Below are 14,993 nucleotides of genomic sequence, written 5' to 3' on the forward strand. Positions count from 1 at the left end.
GGTGGTTCACTCAGTGACACTCCCAGATTAAGCTCTGAGTGAGCTTTCCTGGCATGGTTATTAATGGTCACAGGTGAGGTTAGAAAATGAATAAAGAGGAGTTATTTTTCCCCTCCAGATTTACTGAGCCTTCCCCCTCATCACGGGGGCACAACTGCCCTGCAGTGTCCCCTCCTGGTGGAGTTGGCACTGCAGGCACTCCCTGCCTCAGTTTCCTTCTCCTCAGGGTTTTCTGTGGCTCAGACCTCCACCTGGGTCACTCTGAGTTCAGTCCCCTTTTGGGGTTACAAAAGTCTAAACAAAACCAAAAGTACTTTCTCCCCACTTGGGCTCCTCTTCAGACCACCCGCTGGGCTCAGTTCCAAAGCCCTTCGGGGTTACCATTCAGTGTCTCTGTTCGAGAGCCCTGACTGCCAGGGTTCGTCCCTGAAATTCCCTCCCAATCTCCTGTCCCAGAGGCCTGCCTGCCTGCTCTCTGTTGGCCAGCTCTCAAACTGAGTTCTCAGCCCTTTTTAAAGAAGTCACCCAGCTGATCAGGACCAGTGGGGGAGAAGGGGGAATATAGATAATCTGACAAAAGTGTAGGTGGGTCCACCTCCCCTTAAAGAGCCAGCCAGCCTGTGACACCCCCAATTTTAAAACACCGGTGTGGTGAGTTCCTGACATGCCCTTTGAAGGCACGGGGCAGGGCAGCTGAGTTGAGGCTTAGAAGTGGCTCCTAAAGTTTGACTTTGTTGTGGGAAGTGGTGGGCTTGATAAAAAAGCAACGGTGGAGGCTCTGGAGACTATAGAAAACTGGGCCAGGATCCGTGGTAGGAGACTTGAAAGATAAGTGTTCAAAAGAGCTTGTTCTCGGCACGTGGCCATCAGCAATCGCAGAGTGCATTAGTTGTGACTCAGGCAGGGCTTAACTTGGAATGAAAGGGGTGCCATAAGCAACCTGTTTACTTTCTTAACTGATACGGCAAGCCCAGAGGCGCCGGGCTCTGAACCGCCAGGCCCAGAGGCGCCAGGGCTCAGCCCTGGCACGAATCAAGCACTGGACTCAGGGTATATTTATGCTGGAGCTGGAAGTGTAACTCCCACATCAGGTCGATGCACCCACCTAGCTCTGATTGAACTAGCATGTGTGGCGCAGTGATGACTCACCAGCACAGTGCCTCCTGCTGGTCATCCTGGGAACTAGCTCTTCCAGCCCAGAGTGTCCTCTGCAGGACGGTGTCTCGCTTGCTGCTGGCCCCCGAGTCCCTCCCAGACCCCAGTGCCCCTCTACGTCAGGGTTCTGCCCCCAGCAGTAACCCACAATCTGGGTCTCCCCACCCAGGGGAACCCCCAACCCTCTATCCCCACCTTGCCTCTGTGGCTGCCACCAGTCACCATCTAGCCCCTGCTCACTGGGGCAGACTGCAGTCTGGAAACCACTCATCATCGGCAAGGGGGTTGGACCAGCTGCCTCTGCCTATCCCCAGGCTGCACCCCTGTAGCCCCAGTACCTTTCCTGGCCTTTAGCAAGGCCTGCAGCTGGGAGGGTTTTCAGGCTGGAGCTCCCCAGCTCCTCTGGCCTTCCTCCAGTCCTGCTCCACTCCAGGTACCCTTTTCTCCCAGGCAGGCAGTCAGTCCTTCTCTCTCAAAAGCTAGAGAGAGTCTGCCTGAGCTCCTGGCTCACAGCCCTTTTATAGGGCCAGCTGTGGCCTGATGCATGGCCCCAGCTGTGGCTGCTTCTCCAGTCAGCCTAGCCTATTGGCTCCCAGGGGCAGCCCTTTCCCAGGGCTGCTTTAACCCCTTCTGAGCCGGAGCTGGGTGACTGCCCCACTACAGCGTGCTAAAACCAGATGTGTAGCTGCAGCAGTGTGAGCAGTGGGATGGGCAAACCACCCCAGCTACAACCCTCACTACATGCTCTGGCACTGAGCCAGTCTGGCTGCCGTGTCTACACAACTATCGTTAGCACGCTAGCTGGATCAGAGCAAGTGCAGGTACATCTGTTCCACCTGGAAATCGCACCTTCCAGCTGCCGTGTAGACAGACCCTAAGATGGATGTTTTTAACAATGGTTCTGAATTTGGAGTTACAGGGGCTGGAATTGCAGGGGGGCTTTTTAAAACCTTTGAACTCTTCTGGTTCGCAGATGGAATATTGCTGCACATAACAGTTATACACTATGCTTGCCACTAAGATAATGGATATAGCAAGGAAGATTTATATCCTTGCAGCAGAAGGCCAGAGGATATGTGCTTATTAGCCCATTGGTACAGATGATTTATTGCTGATGACCAGGAAATCCCAGACTGGAGTACGCTGGGGTTTTGGTTTTAGATTTGATCTTTGCGGGAAGAGGTACTGTGATCAGTTTCAAGCAGGTGGACCTTGTCTTCGTCTTGATCTGAAGGTATTGCAGATTCCTTGATGCACAGCTGCTGGATAACGGCTGCTGCCCCAGAAAATAACCCAGATGGTTCCACAACCTCTTCCTTCCGTAACCCTTCTGCCAGCTGGAGCCAGCAGCAAACAGGGCTGGGTTCAATGTCTCCAGGTTCCTTTCCATTGATACAACATAGAACCGGCTTGAGCCCCCACAAAGTAACCTGGGAAATTTACACACCACCCCTGGGCACCTCTGAGAGGCAATACGTCCCCACTCACAAGTATGGAGTCTGAAAAGAAACGTTTAATTTAAGGAGGGAAGAAACGTTGAATTAAAGGAGGGAGGTAACTTGGCGTTAATCTGAGAAAGCATTGAAAACAGGGTTCATAAACATAAACCACGCTTAAAAAATCCACCCCCTAAGTAGGTTGGGCAGTGTCCTTTTCTCCTCAGGTTCTTATGTCCAGTAACCCAAAAGTCCCTTTCACGTGCCCAACCCTTCTCTGCACCCCACTAACGGTTTCTGTCCTTGGTCAGTACAGACCCAGAGTTCAGGGGTGAATCTGCAGAGTGCCACCCTGCCAGCTGCTTACCGGCCACTCCTGCTGGCTGCCTGCTCACTATTTCCCCTATCCACCTGCTCACTGCTCTCGCCACTGCCCTGCTGGCTGCCTACTCACTGCTCTCATTGTGCCTCTCCACCAGCTGCCCTGCTGGCCGCTCATTGCGCCTCTCCACCACACCAGCCAAGTGTCAGTCGCCTTCTACCTCTCTGCTGTGCCCTCTGCACATCAGTCTCTTAGTGATTTTCAGCTCTTTGCCAGCTGGGCAGAGAAACTGCCCCATCTCGGGTGATTTCAGCTCTGGGCAGGCAGGGCTGAAACACCATCCTACCACAACTGGTTTCAGCTCTGATTGAGCAAATAAAATAACAAAGAGGCTCCTAATGAAGCCTATTTAGCTCTATTCTTTGAACAGTGGGGAGAAACAGGTTAAACCAGTCTAGGGAGGACCCTTGAGCATGTGCAGCCTTCTGGCTGGCATACCTGCTCCCACCACTCTTACTTTCACAGGGCTCTGACATTTGAGCCCCTGGCTTAACAACGTTCTTTCAGCTGAAGGTGGTCCCCTCATTTGGGACAGGTTAAGCACAGTCCTGCTTTCCTGTATTCCTACAATGATTCGGTACTAAGGTCATTTGTATCCAGCACCAGCCAAAGTTGATCACTTTAGCACTGCTGAATCTGCTGAATATATAAGCAGAGCAGGAGCAAATTGTATTTACATAAATGCACCCAAGTCTCTCCCCTTCCCAGCTAGCTGTCAGGGAAGCATTTGTTCAGACCCTGCTTCCACTTCAGCCTGGGCCGAGATGCGCAATAATGACTTGTCTCTGGAACAAGGGGACTTGGGTTCCCCGAGGGCAGGCTCCGTTGACTGGAAAGTCTCATCAGGGACGTGTGGCACAGGCTTTGAACATAACTTGAACATCACATTTCATGGCTCATTTCCTGTGCTGTGTTCCTGGGGAGGTGCAGCCTGTGTCGTGTGCAGCAGCATCAGACTAATTGTCTGCTTCTTGAGGGGAGTGATGCATCTGTAACGCTTTCATGGACTTGCAAACCAGTCTCCTGCTGCCAGCATCCTAGAGGAGGAGCCCAAAAGGATTAAACAGGCCCTAGAGCTACAGTGCGTGTCTTATTTGGATGATCTTTTCCATCTGGGCCACATTCTGTGATACCTGCCTATGAGAGATGTGACCATGGTGCATATGAACATTATTGTATATGAAGCTCCTCCCCTTCTTAGCTGGATGCTTAGAACGTCATGCTGATCCAGCTTACTCTGTAGAAATCCATGGAGTATTTCCTGATTTATATTGTGTGTGTGTGTGTGTGTGAGAGAGCAGAAACAGGTTCCCATGATACAGCTGGGCTTTGCCAATGCTGCTGTTTGCTCTTCTGTGCAGGTTTCTGTTGCATTTTGCAAACTGAGCTAACACCTGGGATTACAGAGCTCCTATTAATACCAAAGACACCACAAGCTCCGAGATGTCACTAAATGAGGGGCATTTGGCCTTGGGAGACCTGCAAATATTCCAGCATCAGGGAAGTGTCTCAAGAGGGTCCTATGTAAGGTAATTGTCCTGTTCTACTCAGCACTGGTGAGCCGTATCTGAAGTACTGTGTCCAGTTCCAGGTGCCACACTTTATGAAAGATGTGGACAAATTGGAGAGAGTCCAGAGTAGAGCAATAAAAACTGATCAAGCTTTGAAAACCTGATCTATGAGGGAAGGTTAAAAAAAATGGGGCATGTTTAGTTCTAAGAAAAGACAGCTGAGTGGGGGAGAATGGATAACAGCCTTCAACTGCGCTTAAGGGCTGCTATAAAGAAGACAGCGATCAATTGTTCTCCATGTCCATTGGCGGTAGGACGAGAAGTCAGGGGCTTAGCCTGTGGCAAAGGAGATGCAGGTTAGATATTCGGGAAAGTGTTCTAACTCCAAGGGGAGTTAGGCTCTGGAACTGGCTTCCACGAAAGGCTGTGGAATCCTCGTCACTGGAGGTTTTCAGAACAGCTGGACAAACACTTGTCAGGGTGGGTCTAGGTTTACCTGGTCCTGCCACAACGCAGGAGGCTGGACTTGATGACTTCTCAGGTCCCTTCCAGCCCTACATTGCTATGATTCTATGATAAAAGACATGAGCCCAGAGGGGTCAAAAGCAAGGGCCAGGCTCAGTCGTGGCCTGCCTCTGAACTTCCACCAATACAGCTGCAGTGGCTTCAGTGGCCTTATTCCTGTTTTCTGCTGACATCAGGAGAGCAGAATCAAGGCCATTATTGCTTTTCTTCTCCCATGTTGTTTCAGTTCCCTCAGAGTGCAAGCAGGTCTTGCGCCCTCTTCTCCTTCCCCTGCTGTTCACTATTGCTTCCACCTGGCTAGTGTCTGCCCCTTCCCTCACTCCCCCTGGATTGTCTCTTTCCCCTGTTGCCCTGATGGCCTGCACCCTTTTCTGACGCCTGGTTTCTCAGCGGAGGGCGAGTCCTGAAAAGGAGCCATGCCAGGGCAGCCGGTATCCCATTGACAGGCTGAATAATTCAACCTTCAATTGAAGTTTGTCTAGTGTACATGACATGGGGGAGTCTTAATTTCTCTTTGGCTTGTCTGAGTTATCTTGGAATAGATTCACAGAGACACAGATTCCAAGGCCAGAAGAGACAAGCTGGGAGGGGTTGCAAGTGCTTTGGAGGATAGAATTAAAATTCAAAATGATCTGGACAAACTGGAGAAATGGTCTGAAATAAATAGGATGAAATTCAATAAGGACAAATGCAAAGTACTCCACTTAGGAAGGAACAATCCGTTGACCACAGGCAGGGTTGGACAAAGCAAGTGTGTGAACAATGCTGCCATGCCTTTCAATAGGAAGGGTACCGACTGTAGCCTTTGGGCAGATCATGTCACCTTTGTGTCTCCGTTTCTCTTCTTAGATTCATAGATATTAAGGTCAGAAGGGACCATTATGATCATCTAGTACGACCTCCTGCACAACGCAGGCCACAGAATCTCACCCACCCACTCCTACGAAAAACCTCTCCCCTATGTCTGAGCTATTGAAGTCCTCAAATCGTAGTTTAAAGACTTCAAGGAGCAGAGAATCCTCCAGCAAGCATTTGTCTATCTTGTCTATTTAGATGGTAAGCTCTTTGGAGTAGGAACTGTCAATTAAGTGACTGAGTGGGATACCCTGCCCATGGGGAAAATTTCTTCCTGACTCCCTGAGTGAGAGGGTGTCTTATGCCCTGAAGCATGAGGGTTTCCCAGAGCTACAGTGTGTCATTAGTATGGATGAAAAAACAGGGAAAAGACAAAGCCTGTTAGCAGGCTCCCAGCTGTACTTTGTGGTCTCATTACACACGAGGAACCAATATCTTCCACTTTGTTAGTCAGAAGGATCCCATGGTCGCTAGCATGGGGACTTGCACAGCGATGGAGAGTTAAAAGCGCTGAGCTCCCCAATGTATGTTGACTGAGGCTGGCCTCTTCTTCTAGGACAGGGGCCTCTCAAGGAGCAATCAAAGGAATCAGAATAATTAAAATAGGAAAACCAAAGCCCAACCCCACCCATCCCCCTACCAGGAATCCTTTGCTAGGGCTGCAATCCTGGTACTGCCGTTTGCATTGGATACCAACAGCAATCTGGATTTGTCTGGCTGTGACCTATTCATGGGTCCTAGACAGGATCTTTGCTTCAGCCTCCTCATCAGTTGGAGGTAATTGGCTGATTGTTTAACTCTCAGATCCTTTACATTCTTCTCCGCTGGGCGGCTGTATTGCAACCAAAGGAGCCAGCCAGGAGCAGGAGCTCATGGACTCCTTTTGATGATCACAGTGGGAAGGCTGTTACAGATACAAGATATGGAGTGGTGAATGGGAGAAGGAGGTAGTATGTGGAGGTGGGGTTGATTGGAGGCATGGTAGCAGAAGGTGAATGGAGTCTCTTGGGGAGTGGAGGCCAGCAGATGAATGGAGTCTCTTGGGGAGCGGAGGCGGTGTGGGGAGGTGGGGTTGAATGGAGGGGTGGTAGCAATAGGTAATGGAATCTCTTGGGGAGCGGAGGCAGTGTGTAGAGGTGGGGTTGAATGGAGGGGTGGTAGCAGCAGGAGAATGGAGTCTCTTTGGAAGTGGAGGCCAGCAGAGGGGTGGTAGCTCCGTTAATCTCTCGGGTTTTTGTTTATTTTGGTCCAGCAGCCAGGGCAGGTGTAGCACAGGGCGGCTTTTCCCGAGAATGCCTGACATGCCTTGCAAGGGGAACTCTTGGCTCCCAGTGTATGTGAAATATTCAAGTTAAATGTGTTGTGATGGGCTAAAGTCAGAGTCTTGTGGTTGGACCGTGTACTACCGTTGGAGCACCACCCATGCTGTGGGGGATTTGGGAATCCCGTGGAGGGATCTGAGATCTGAAGCAGGTGTTCCATTCTGTTCGTAATGGCTTCTGTGGCACTTTGGTGCAATGTAGGATAATGCTCTTTAGGCCCCAGGAGAAAAATTATTTGTCGTAAGCCTTTACTACACCAGCAGTTCCCACATCTGGAAAACCTTTTGTCCTGGTTTCAGTTTCTTTGCTCCCCCGGGTGGATTCAGATAGCTTTTCTGGACATGTATTGGTTATTGTGTAACTTCCCCTGCTCCACGTTCTCTGAGGAATCCTCCTGCATATCTCCTGTCCATCTCTTTAAAACGCGTGATCGCAGGTCTGACGGTCAGTCAGCACCCGAGTTGCTGCTCCTTTGCGGCAGATCCTCTTGTTGCACTGAGGGGCGTGTGGGCAAAGGTGGCGTTAAGACGTCCTCATACTTGCGCAGTTCTGGGACCACTCTTCATTGAGCTGGGTCCTAGCACTCGACACAGGAGCCAATCTAATCTGTCCCTGTTGCCAAAAGCCCCACAATGGAGCTAGGTAGCCAGGGAAAGCTGGGCTAGAGGGATGCCTTGTCCACACTCACTGCACTGGCTTTAGGAGCCATTGTGGTGTCTGTACAGCAGCTGAGGACACGTGAGAACAAATGGCTATTCAGGGACTGATCCTCCCTTAGGGCAGCTTTAGCCCAATGTCCCAGGACCTGGCCCTTTCCTCCCCATGCTGTTATAGTTGACGGCATCCAGAGCAGTGCAGGGAACTGACTTTCCTGCTCTGGTTCCATCGGCCAGAGGTAAGAGGGAGTCAGAGCCCTGCACTCCGGACGTCCCACTGTTGGCTGTAAACGCTGCGCTCTGTGATCTCTGTATGGTTGGGCCCAAATGGTCTGTGCCTGGCAGGAGTTGCTCAGCGTGTCTCTAAAGATCTCCACAGATAAAGAGAACACAGTGAGAGGGGCCCGCGGCTGTTATTCCAACCTTCATGGCTCTCGCAGCCCTTGGTGGTAGGCAGTGGTGAGACCTCATCGGGAACGCAGTCTGCAATTCTGGTATGCCATGTGCAAGGCCCTACCAAATTCACGGCCGTGAAAAATGCATCATGGGCCATGAAATCTGATCTCCCCCATGAAATCTGGCTATTATAGGGGAGACCAGATTTCATGGAGCTGGGCAGCCAGAGAGGCGGCTGCTGGTCGGGAGCCCAGCTCTGAAGGCAGCAGCACAGAAGTGAGGTGACATGGTATGGGTGGGTCATCACTTTTTGGGGGGTCGGGGCTGGCCTTACCGGTGGGGCGCTGTAGTCATCCCCCTCCCAGCCAGCTCAAGGCCCCTAGAATGCCCAAGCACTGAGCTCCAGCTGCTAGTCCTGGAGGGGCTGGGGACGGACAGGACTTCCCCTTCCTCTGCACCAGCCGCTCCCGAGGCTGGGTCAGACCCATCGCCAGGAACGGCCCCTGGTTGCAGGAAGCTCTGCAGCTGCTGGCTGGGAGTCCAGCTCTGAAGGCAGCGCTGACTGACACCAGCTGCAGTGCAGAAGTGAGCATGGCATTGCATGGCATGATTGAGTTGGGGATTGGTCCTGCTTCGAGCAGGGGGTGGGACTAGATGACCTCCTGAGGTCCCTTCCAGCCCTGATCTTCTATGGTCTGGTATTGCCGCCCTTACTTCTGCACTGCTGCTGGCAGTGGCGCTGCCTTCAGAGGTGGGTGCCCGGCCAGCAGCTGCCCTCCGACTGCCTAGCTCTGAAGGCAGCAGCACAGAAGGAAGGGTAGTAATACCACAACCCCCCTCTAATGGCCTTGCGATTCTCCCCATTGAAACCGTGAAATTTACGATTTAAAAAATCCTATGATTATGAAATTGACCAAAATGGACCGTGAATTTGGTAGGGTCCTAGCCATGTGTAAGAAAGATGAACTCAAACTGGAATAGGTGCAGAGAAGGGCTACTAGGATGTTCTGAGGAATGGAGAACCTACCTTATGAGAGGAGACTCAAAGAGCTTGGCTTGTTTAGCTTAACCAAACCAAGGCTGAGGGGAGATACGACTGTTCTCTATGAATCCATCAGAAGGATAAATACCCAGGAGGGCGAGGAGTTAAGCTAAGTGCCAATGTGGACCCAAGAACAAATGGCTATAAACTGGCCATCAACAAGTCTTGGCTTGAGATTAGGCAAAGGTTTCTAACCACCAGAGGAGTGAAGTTCTCAAACAGCCTCCCAAGGGGAGCAGAGGGGGCAAAAAACCGAACTGGATTCAAGACTGAGCTTGATAAGTTCATGGAGGGGATGGTACGATGGGACTGCCTACGATAGCATGTAACCACTCTGCGACTGCTAGCAGCAAATGTCCCCAATGACTCAGTGATGGGACACTAGATGGGTCGAGCTCTGAGTTGCTACAGTGAATTCTTTCCCAGGGTCTTGTCCACATGCTCAGGGTCTAACTGATCACTAATTTGGGGTCAAGAAGGAATTTTCCCCCGGGTCTAATTGGCAGAGACTCTGGGTTGTTGGTTCTTTTGCCTTCCTCTGCAACATGGGGCACAGGTCACTTGTAGGTTTAAACTAGTGTAAATGGTGGATTCTGTGTAACTTGAAGTCTTTAAACCGTGATTTGATGACACCAGTGACTCAGCCAGAGGTTGTGGGTCTATCACAGGGGTGGGGGGGGTGAGGTTCTTTGGCCTGCGATGTGCAGGAGGTCAGGCTAGATGATCATGATGGGCCTGTCTGGCCTTAGTCTATGATGTGGCAATGCCCCGTGCATCTGTGGAACTGGGCTCTGCAATGTACAGTGGGTGCCCCCTCCTGTGTGCATTGGTGTGTAGAATTGTGCCCACTCCTTGGGGCTGTGCTGGCTCTGTGTGCCCACATAAGGACTTGGTCATCAAACTGTATTTTTTTAAAATTAAAAGCGAGTGCGTTAGTTCCCTGTTTGTTGCTTTAACAGCAGTGCCAGAAAAAGCATTTAACAAATGTGTGAGCTATGCTTTCATGGATCCCAACCCAGTCACTTTGTGTGTGTATTTTTCTCAGGGAAAATAAATCTGGAGCTCCTTCCTGCTCTTCCAATTGTATTTCGGGTGACATGGATTTTCACGAAGCACGTCCATTCTGCTCAGCTGAAAATGGCAAATCAAGTCTTTCAGGAAAAAGCTGAACTTCATTTGTTGGGCTTTTTTTTATTTATTTACTTACTTATTTTCCATTCAGCAGTAAAATGCACAAGACTAGTGTGCGACTAGTTTTGGTTCTGCACCAGTTCTGCAAGAAAGGATATTAAACCCAGCCCGGGGCTATCCCTGTACGTTTTGAAATAGAATGTAACTCACTGCTAATTGGTTTTCTGAAGGCTGGCTTTAGAAAATCTTTAATAATTTATTGATATAGTGTTTGCCTTTGAACTCAGCTTGAAGGAATAATACTCGCCGAACCCAATCTCTCTGCCACGCAGAGCTAATGAGTTATTGGATTTTACACGCTCGCCCTTTAGGAGGATTTGTACGTTTCCTCTCCTCGGCTCACTTATGACCTAGCTGTATTCGGGTGCAGATTGCATGCCATTTGGGGTCAGAGCATGGCATCTTACAGACGGGTCACCAGAAGCCAGATGCAGGGTGTTACGGGATGGCCAGGAAATCAAACATCTTCTTGCGCGGGCCTTTTTCTGACAGTCCCAGCACTGTCAGGCAAGGAGTGTGAATCTGTTACAGCCACTCTACATTACCCATAACAGGATTGCACTTTAACCCATTTTTATTTAATGATTAGCTACCCGTGTGCGATAGGGGTAAGAAACAGGGAAAAGATAAATGAGCATACGGATGACCAAGAATGAAATGTCAGCACTCCTGTTTGATCAAGATTTACAGTTTACAGGCATTTCTAATAGAATACATGCTGAGGGTTGCAGAAATACCTCACACGGTTAATGATGTTGTTCTGTATTCGTTGTCTGTGACACATCCGTTATTTTTATGGGCTGTAATTCCATCACTCTTCTACGCTGTAAACAACCTTTAAAGGGGGAATTTCTATTTTTGAAACTTACTCGCTTGCAAGTTTTAGAATCCACTGTGGAGACGTTATAACAAAAACCATTGCCTCTCATTTGGGCACCCTGGGATGTGACTGCTGCTTGGAGAAAGGCCTTTCGGCTCAGTGGCATTTGAGAAAATGTACCGAAGTATCAGGGCAGTGAAATGGCAGGAAAATCTTACTAAGGGCCCAATTCAAATCTCTGCCAGATAGTAGGTTTGGAGTTAAGGCTGCTAGTTCATCTTCTGCTCAGCCTCATTGTGCCCTGAGCTTGGTGTTTGTTTATGGTGCTGGTGAGAACCTTCCAATGAAAAATGGTGTGTGTGTGTGTGTGTGTGTGTGTGTGTGTAGTCCTCCCTCCCTCCCTCTCTGGTCCTGCAGATAACACCCCAGATCGGTTAGTATTCCTCTGACAGGTACTGTTACATAGAACTTTGTGTCCGGATTCACCGGTTCCCTCTGGCTGCTTTGAACCGCTCTGGTGAAGGCCATCCATAAACGCAGCTTTAGTTGTCAGAGTGGGGCCAAACAGCCAGATCATACAGTCCCAAGGTGCTGCAGCGACATCAGTCTTGCATTGCCTCTAGCTGGGGTGCTTAGAAAGCTGTGTGCTCTGGGCCCTTGTGACACTTGGTGGGTTCCCTGTGAGTGCAGTTGATAGGCCGGGAACGGAGCATCGTCCAACTGCAACAGGGCCTTTAGATGGGAGTGGGACAGACCAGGGAGAGCCCCAGAGCGCTGTCCCTTAGGTAGCCAATCATTGTTATAAAGCAGCAGTTCTCAACCAGGGGTACGCGTACCTCAGGGGGTGCATGGAGCTCTTCCAGGGGTACATCCACTCGTCTAGACATTTGCCTAGTTTTACAAACGGCTACATAAAAAGCACTAGCGAAGTCAGTACAAACTAACATTTCATACAGATAGGTTTCAGAGTAGCAGCCGTGTTAGTCTGTATTCGCAAAAAGAAAAGGAGTACTTGTGGCACCTTAGAGACTAACAAATTTATTAGAGCATAAGCTTTCGTGAGCTATGGGCATCCGATGAAGTGAGCTGTAGCTCACAAAAGCTTATGCTCTAATAAATTTGTTAGTCTCTAAGGTGCCACAAGTACTCCTTTTCTTATTTCATACAGATGTAACCCTTCTGCCCATCAGAGTTGGCAGCAACAAGGGCCGGGTTCAATATGTAGGGGTTCCATTCTACTAACACAATGCAAAACCAGCTTGAGCCCCCACCCAGTGACCTGGGACAAATATATACTGCTCCCGCTGGGCGCCTCCAAGAGGCAATACTTCCACTCTTGCAAGCACAGAGTCTGAGTATAGCAAAAGCCTTTTAATAACAGAGAGAAACAATGTGGCATTATGTTGGGGAAACACCACCAACAGGATTCATAACACAACCCAGGAGCAAAAAACCCACCCCAAGCAAATTGAGGTATGTCCTTTCCCTTTGGTTCTTGAGTCCCGCAAAGTCACCCAAAGTCCCAAAAGTTCAACAACCCCAAAGTCTCTGTCCCTGGTCAGTGCAGCCCCAGAGTTCAAAGGTTTATCTACAGAGTTTTACCTCCCAAACTGGGTGGAGAGGTAAGGGGCACATTACATGGTCCAAAGCCGATTGCCCCACCTCTCCATGGGGCTCTGCTCCTCCAGCCATCCCACAAATCGCTCCGCTCTGCCAGCGGCCCCCATGAGCCACTCCAGCCATCCCAGAAACTGCTCCGCAATGTATCTCCAGGCTCCCCCACTACTTAACACAACACTCAGTGATTTCAGCTCTTAGTAAGTTTAGCTCTTTTGTGATTTCAGCTTGTCATAGGGGAGCCTCAGTGCTAGTGCACCATTGACCCAAAGTGAATTCAGCTCAGCAGCCTGTAACTAGACTGCTAATAGAATCAAAATTATCTCTGATATTCCACAGTGGAAAGAGGAGGAACTGCAATTAGCATGTAAGGCCCTCATCAGGGGCCCCATACCACCAGATATTAATACCCATCCCCAACTTCTCTCAATTCAGTGAGTTTTGGAACCCATGTCCCTTGCCTAGCGAGTGCTACTTAGTTGATGGCGAGTCCCCGCCCATCATAACAAAAGGCCAAGTACAGTTCCACTGTCCTTGATTCACATAATCAGGATAATACCAATTTATTCTTCCTGCCCCAATAAAGGAGAAACTGGGGATCCCACAGCAGCCAAAGTGACCATTTGGGCAGCTATGAGCTCATGCTAGGCAGGGTGGGTGTGCCTATGCAAATGAGATCAGCCCTTGAAGTTCTTTTCCACAACTTGCCATATCTCACCACCAGATGTTAGGGTTGAGCTCATCCTGACTCTGCTTACACAGCCAATGACTTGTTTATACTGCTCTGGGTACTATACCCTGAAATGTAAGTACAAGAGTTTTATATTGTAGTTGATTTATTTTATAATTATATGGTAAAAATGAGAAAGTCAGCAATTTGTCAGTAACAGTGGGCTGGGACATTTTTGTGTTTATGTCAGATTTTGTAAGCAAGTGGTTTTTAAGTGAGGTGAAACATGGGGGTCTGCACGACAAATCAGCCTCCTGAAAGGGGTACAGTAGTCTGGAAAGGTCGAGCACTTTGGTGTCAAGCACTTTGCTCAGACTTTACCGTGGGTCTCAGAACATTCCGGAAAGGCTGCCTCCCCCCTCCACTCCCCCCCCCCCGCCCTCAGCTGGTGCTGCTGATTGAGAGAAGGCTAGGCACCTCCCTTTCCCAGCAGTCCCTGAGGCACTCTGGGAAATCTCCCCTGGGGTGTCTTTGGGCCAAATGCCAGTGATGAAGGAGGTGTAAAAGGTCCATGGATGTGCATGCCCCTCGCTTCCCCTAGACAAGCTGACGGCATATTATGTCTCCTGAAAGTGGGGTCACGGCGAGCCAATCTATATCGCGCTGGTGAGCAAACTTTATTAGACCCCGGAGTATCTTGTTAATTAAGTCTAGTCTCTGGAATGCGTGTTGTGATTTTATATGTAGCCATTTGTTTTCCATTTTTCTGCTTGCTATCGCATAGAATCTCTATGCTTCGTGAAACACACCGATCTGTGATTTCACTGTAAATGTATCTAAGTGCTGTGTGGGGAACGGAGTGGTGACCTGAGGTGTCACTGAGATTGGGATGATGTTTCTTTGGAAGCAGTGGATCTGTGATCGCTGTGAGTGTCCAGTGGAACAGGAGCTGGTCACTCCAGGGGGATGCTTAGCGGTGGCAGCATGTCTGTGGGCCCCCCCGGAGGCATCACATGGACCATGGGCAGTGGTGGGACGCAGCAACTGCTTAATGACGCCCAGCAATAGCTAAGGTCGAAGTGCAGAATGCCCTCTCCGGCGGGAAAAGTGTCATTTGGTTTGGAATTTGGAGCCAGGCTTTGCACCTCTACCCTTGTGGCAAGGGCTGTGGGATGTTTAATTACCATGAGTTGTCAGGACCTAGGTTTTATGTATCAAACAGAAAACAGCACATTTAGCAGCCCGGTGCCCACCACACTCTGCTGGAGGATCATTTCAGTAGTGCCTCAGCAACCAGTCCCACCTACCAATCCAGGCAGCATCCCTAAGTTTTTGTAGGAGGTCTCTCATCCAAGTAGTAACCAGGCCCAGCCCTGTTGAGCTTGAGATCTGAGCAGGACATAGACCAAAGTGGA

The sequence above is a fragment of the Dermochelys coriacea genome, chromosome 3 (assembly GCF_009764565.3).
Source record: "Dermochelys coriacea isolate rDerCor1 chromosome 3, rDerCor1.pri.v4, whole genome shotgun sequence".
Classification (NCBI taxonomy): domain Eukaryota; kingdom Metazoa; phylum Chordata; order Testudines; family Dermochelyidae; genus Dermochelys; species Dermochelys coriacea.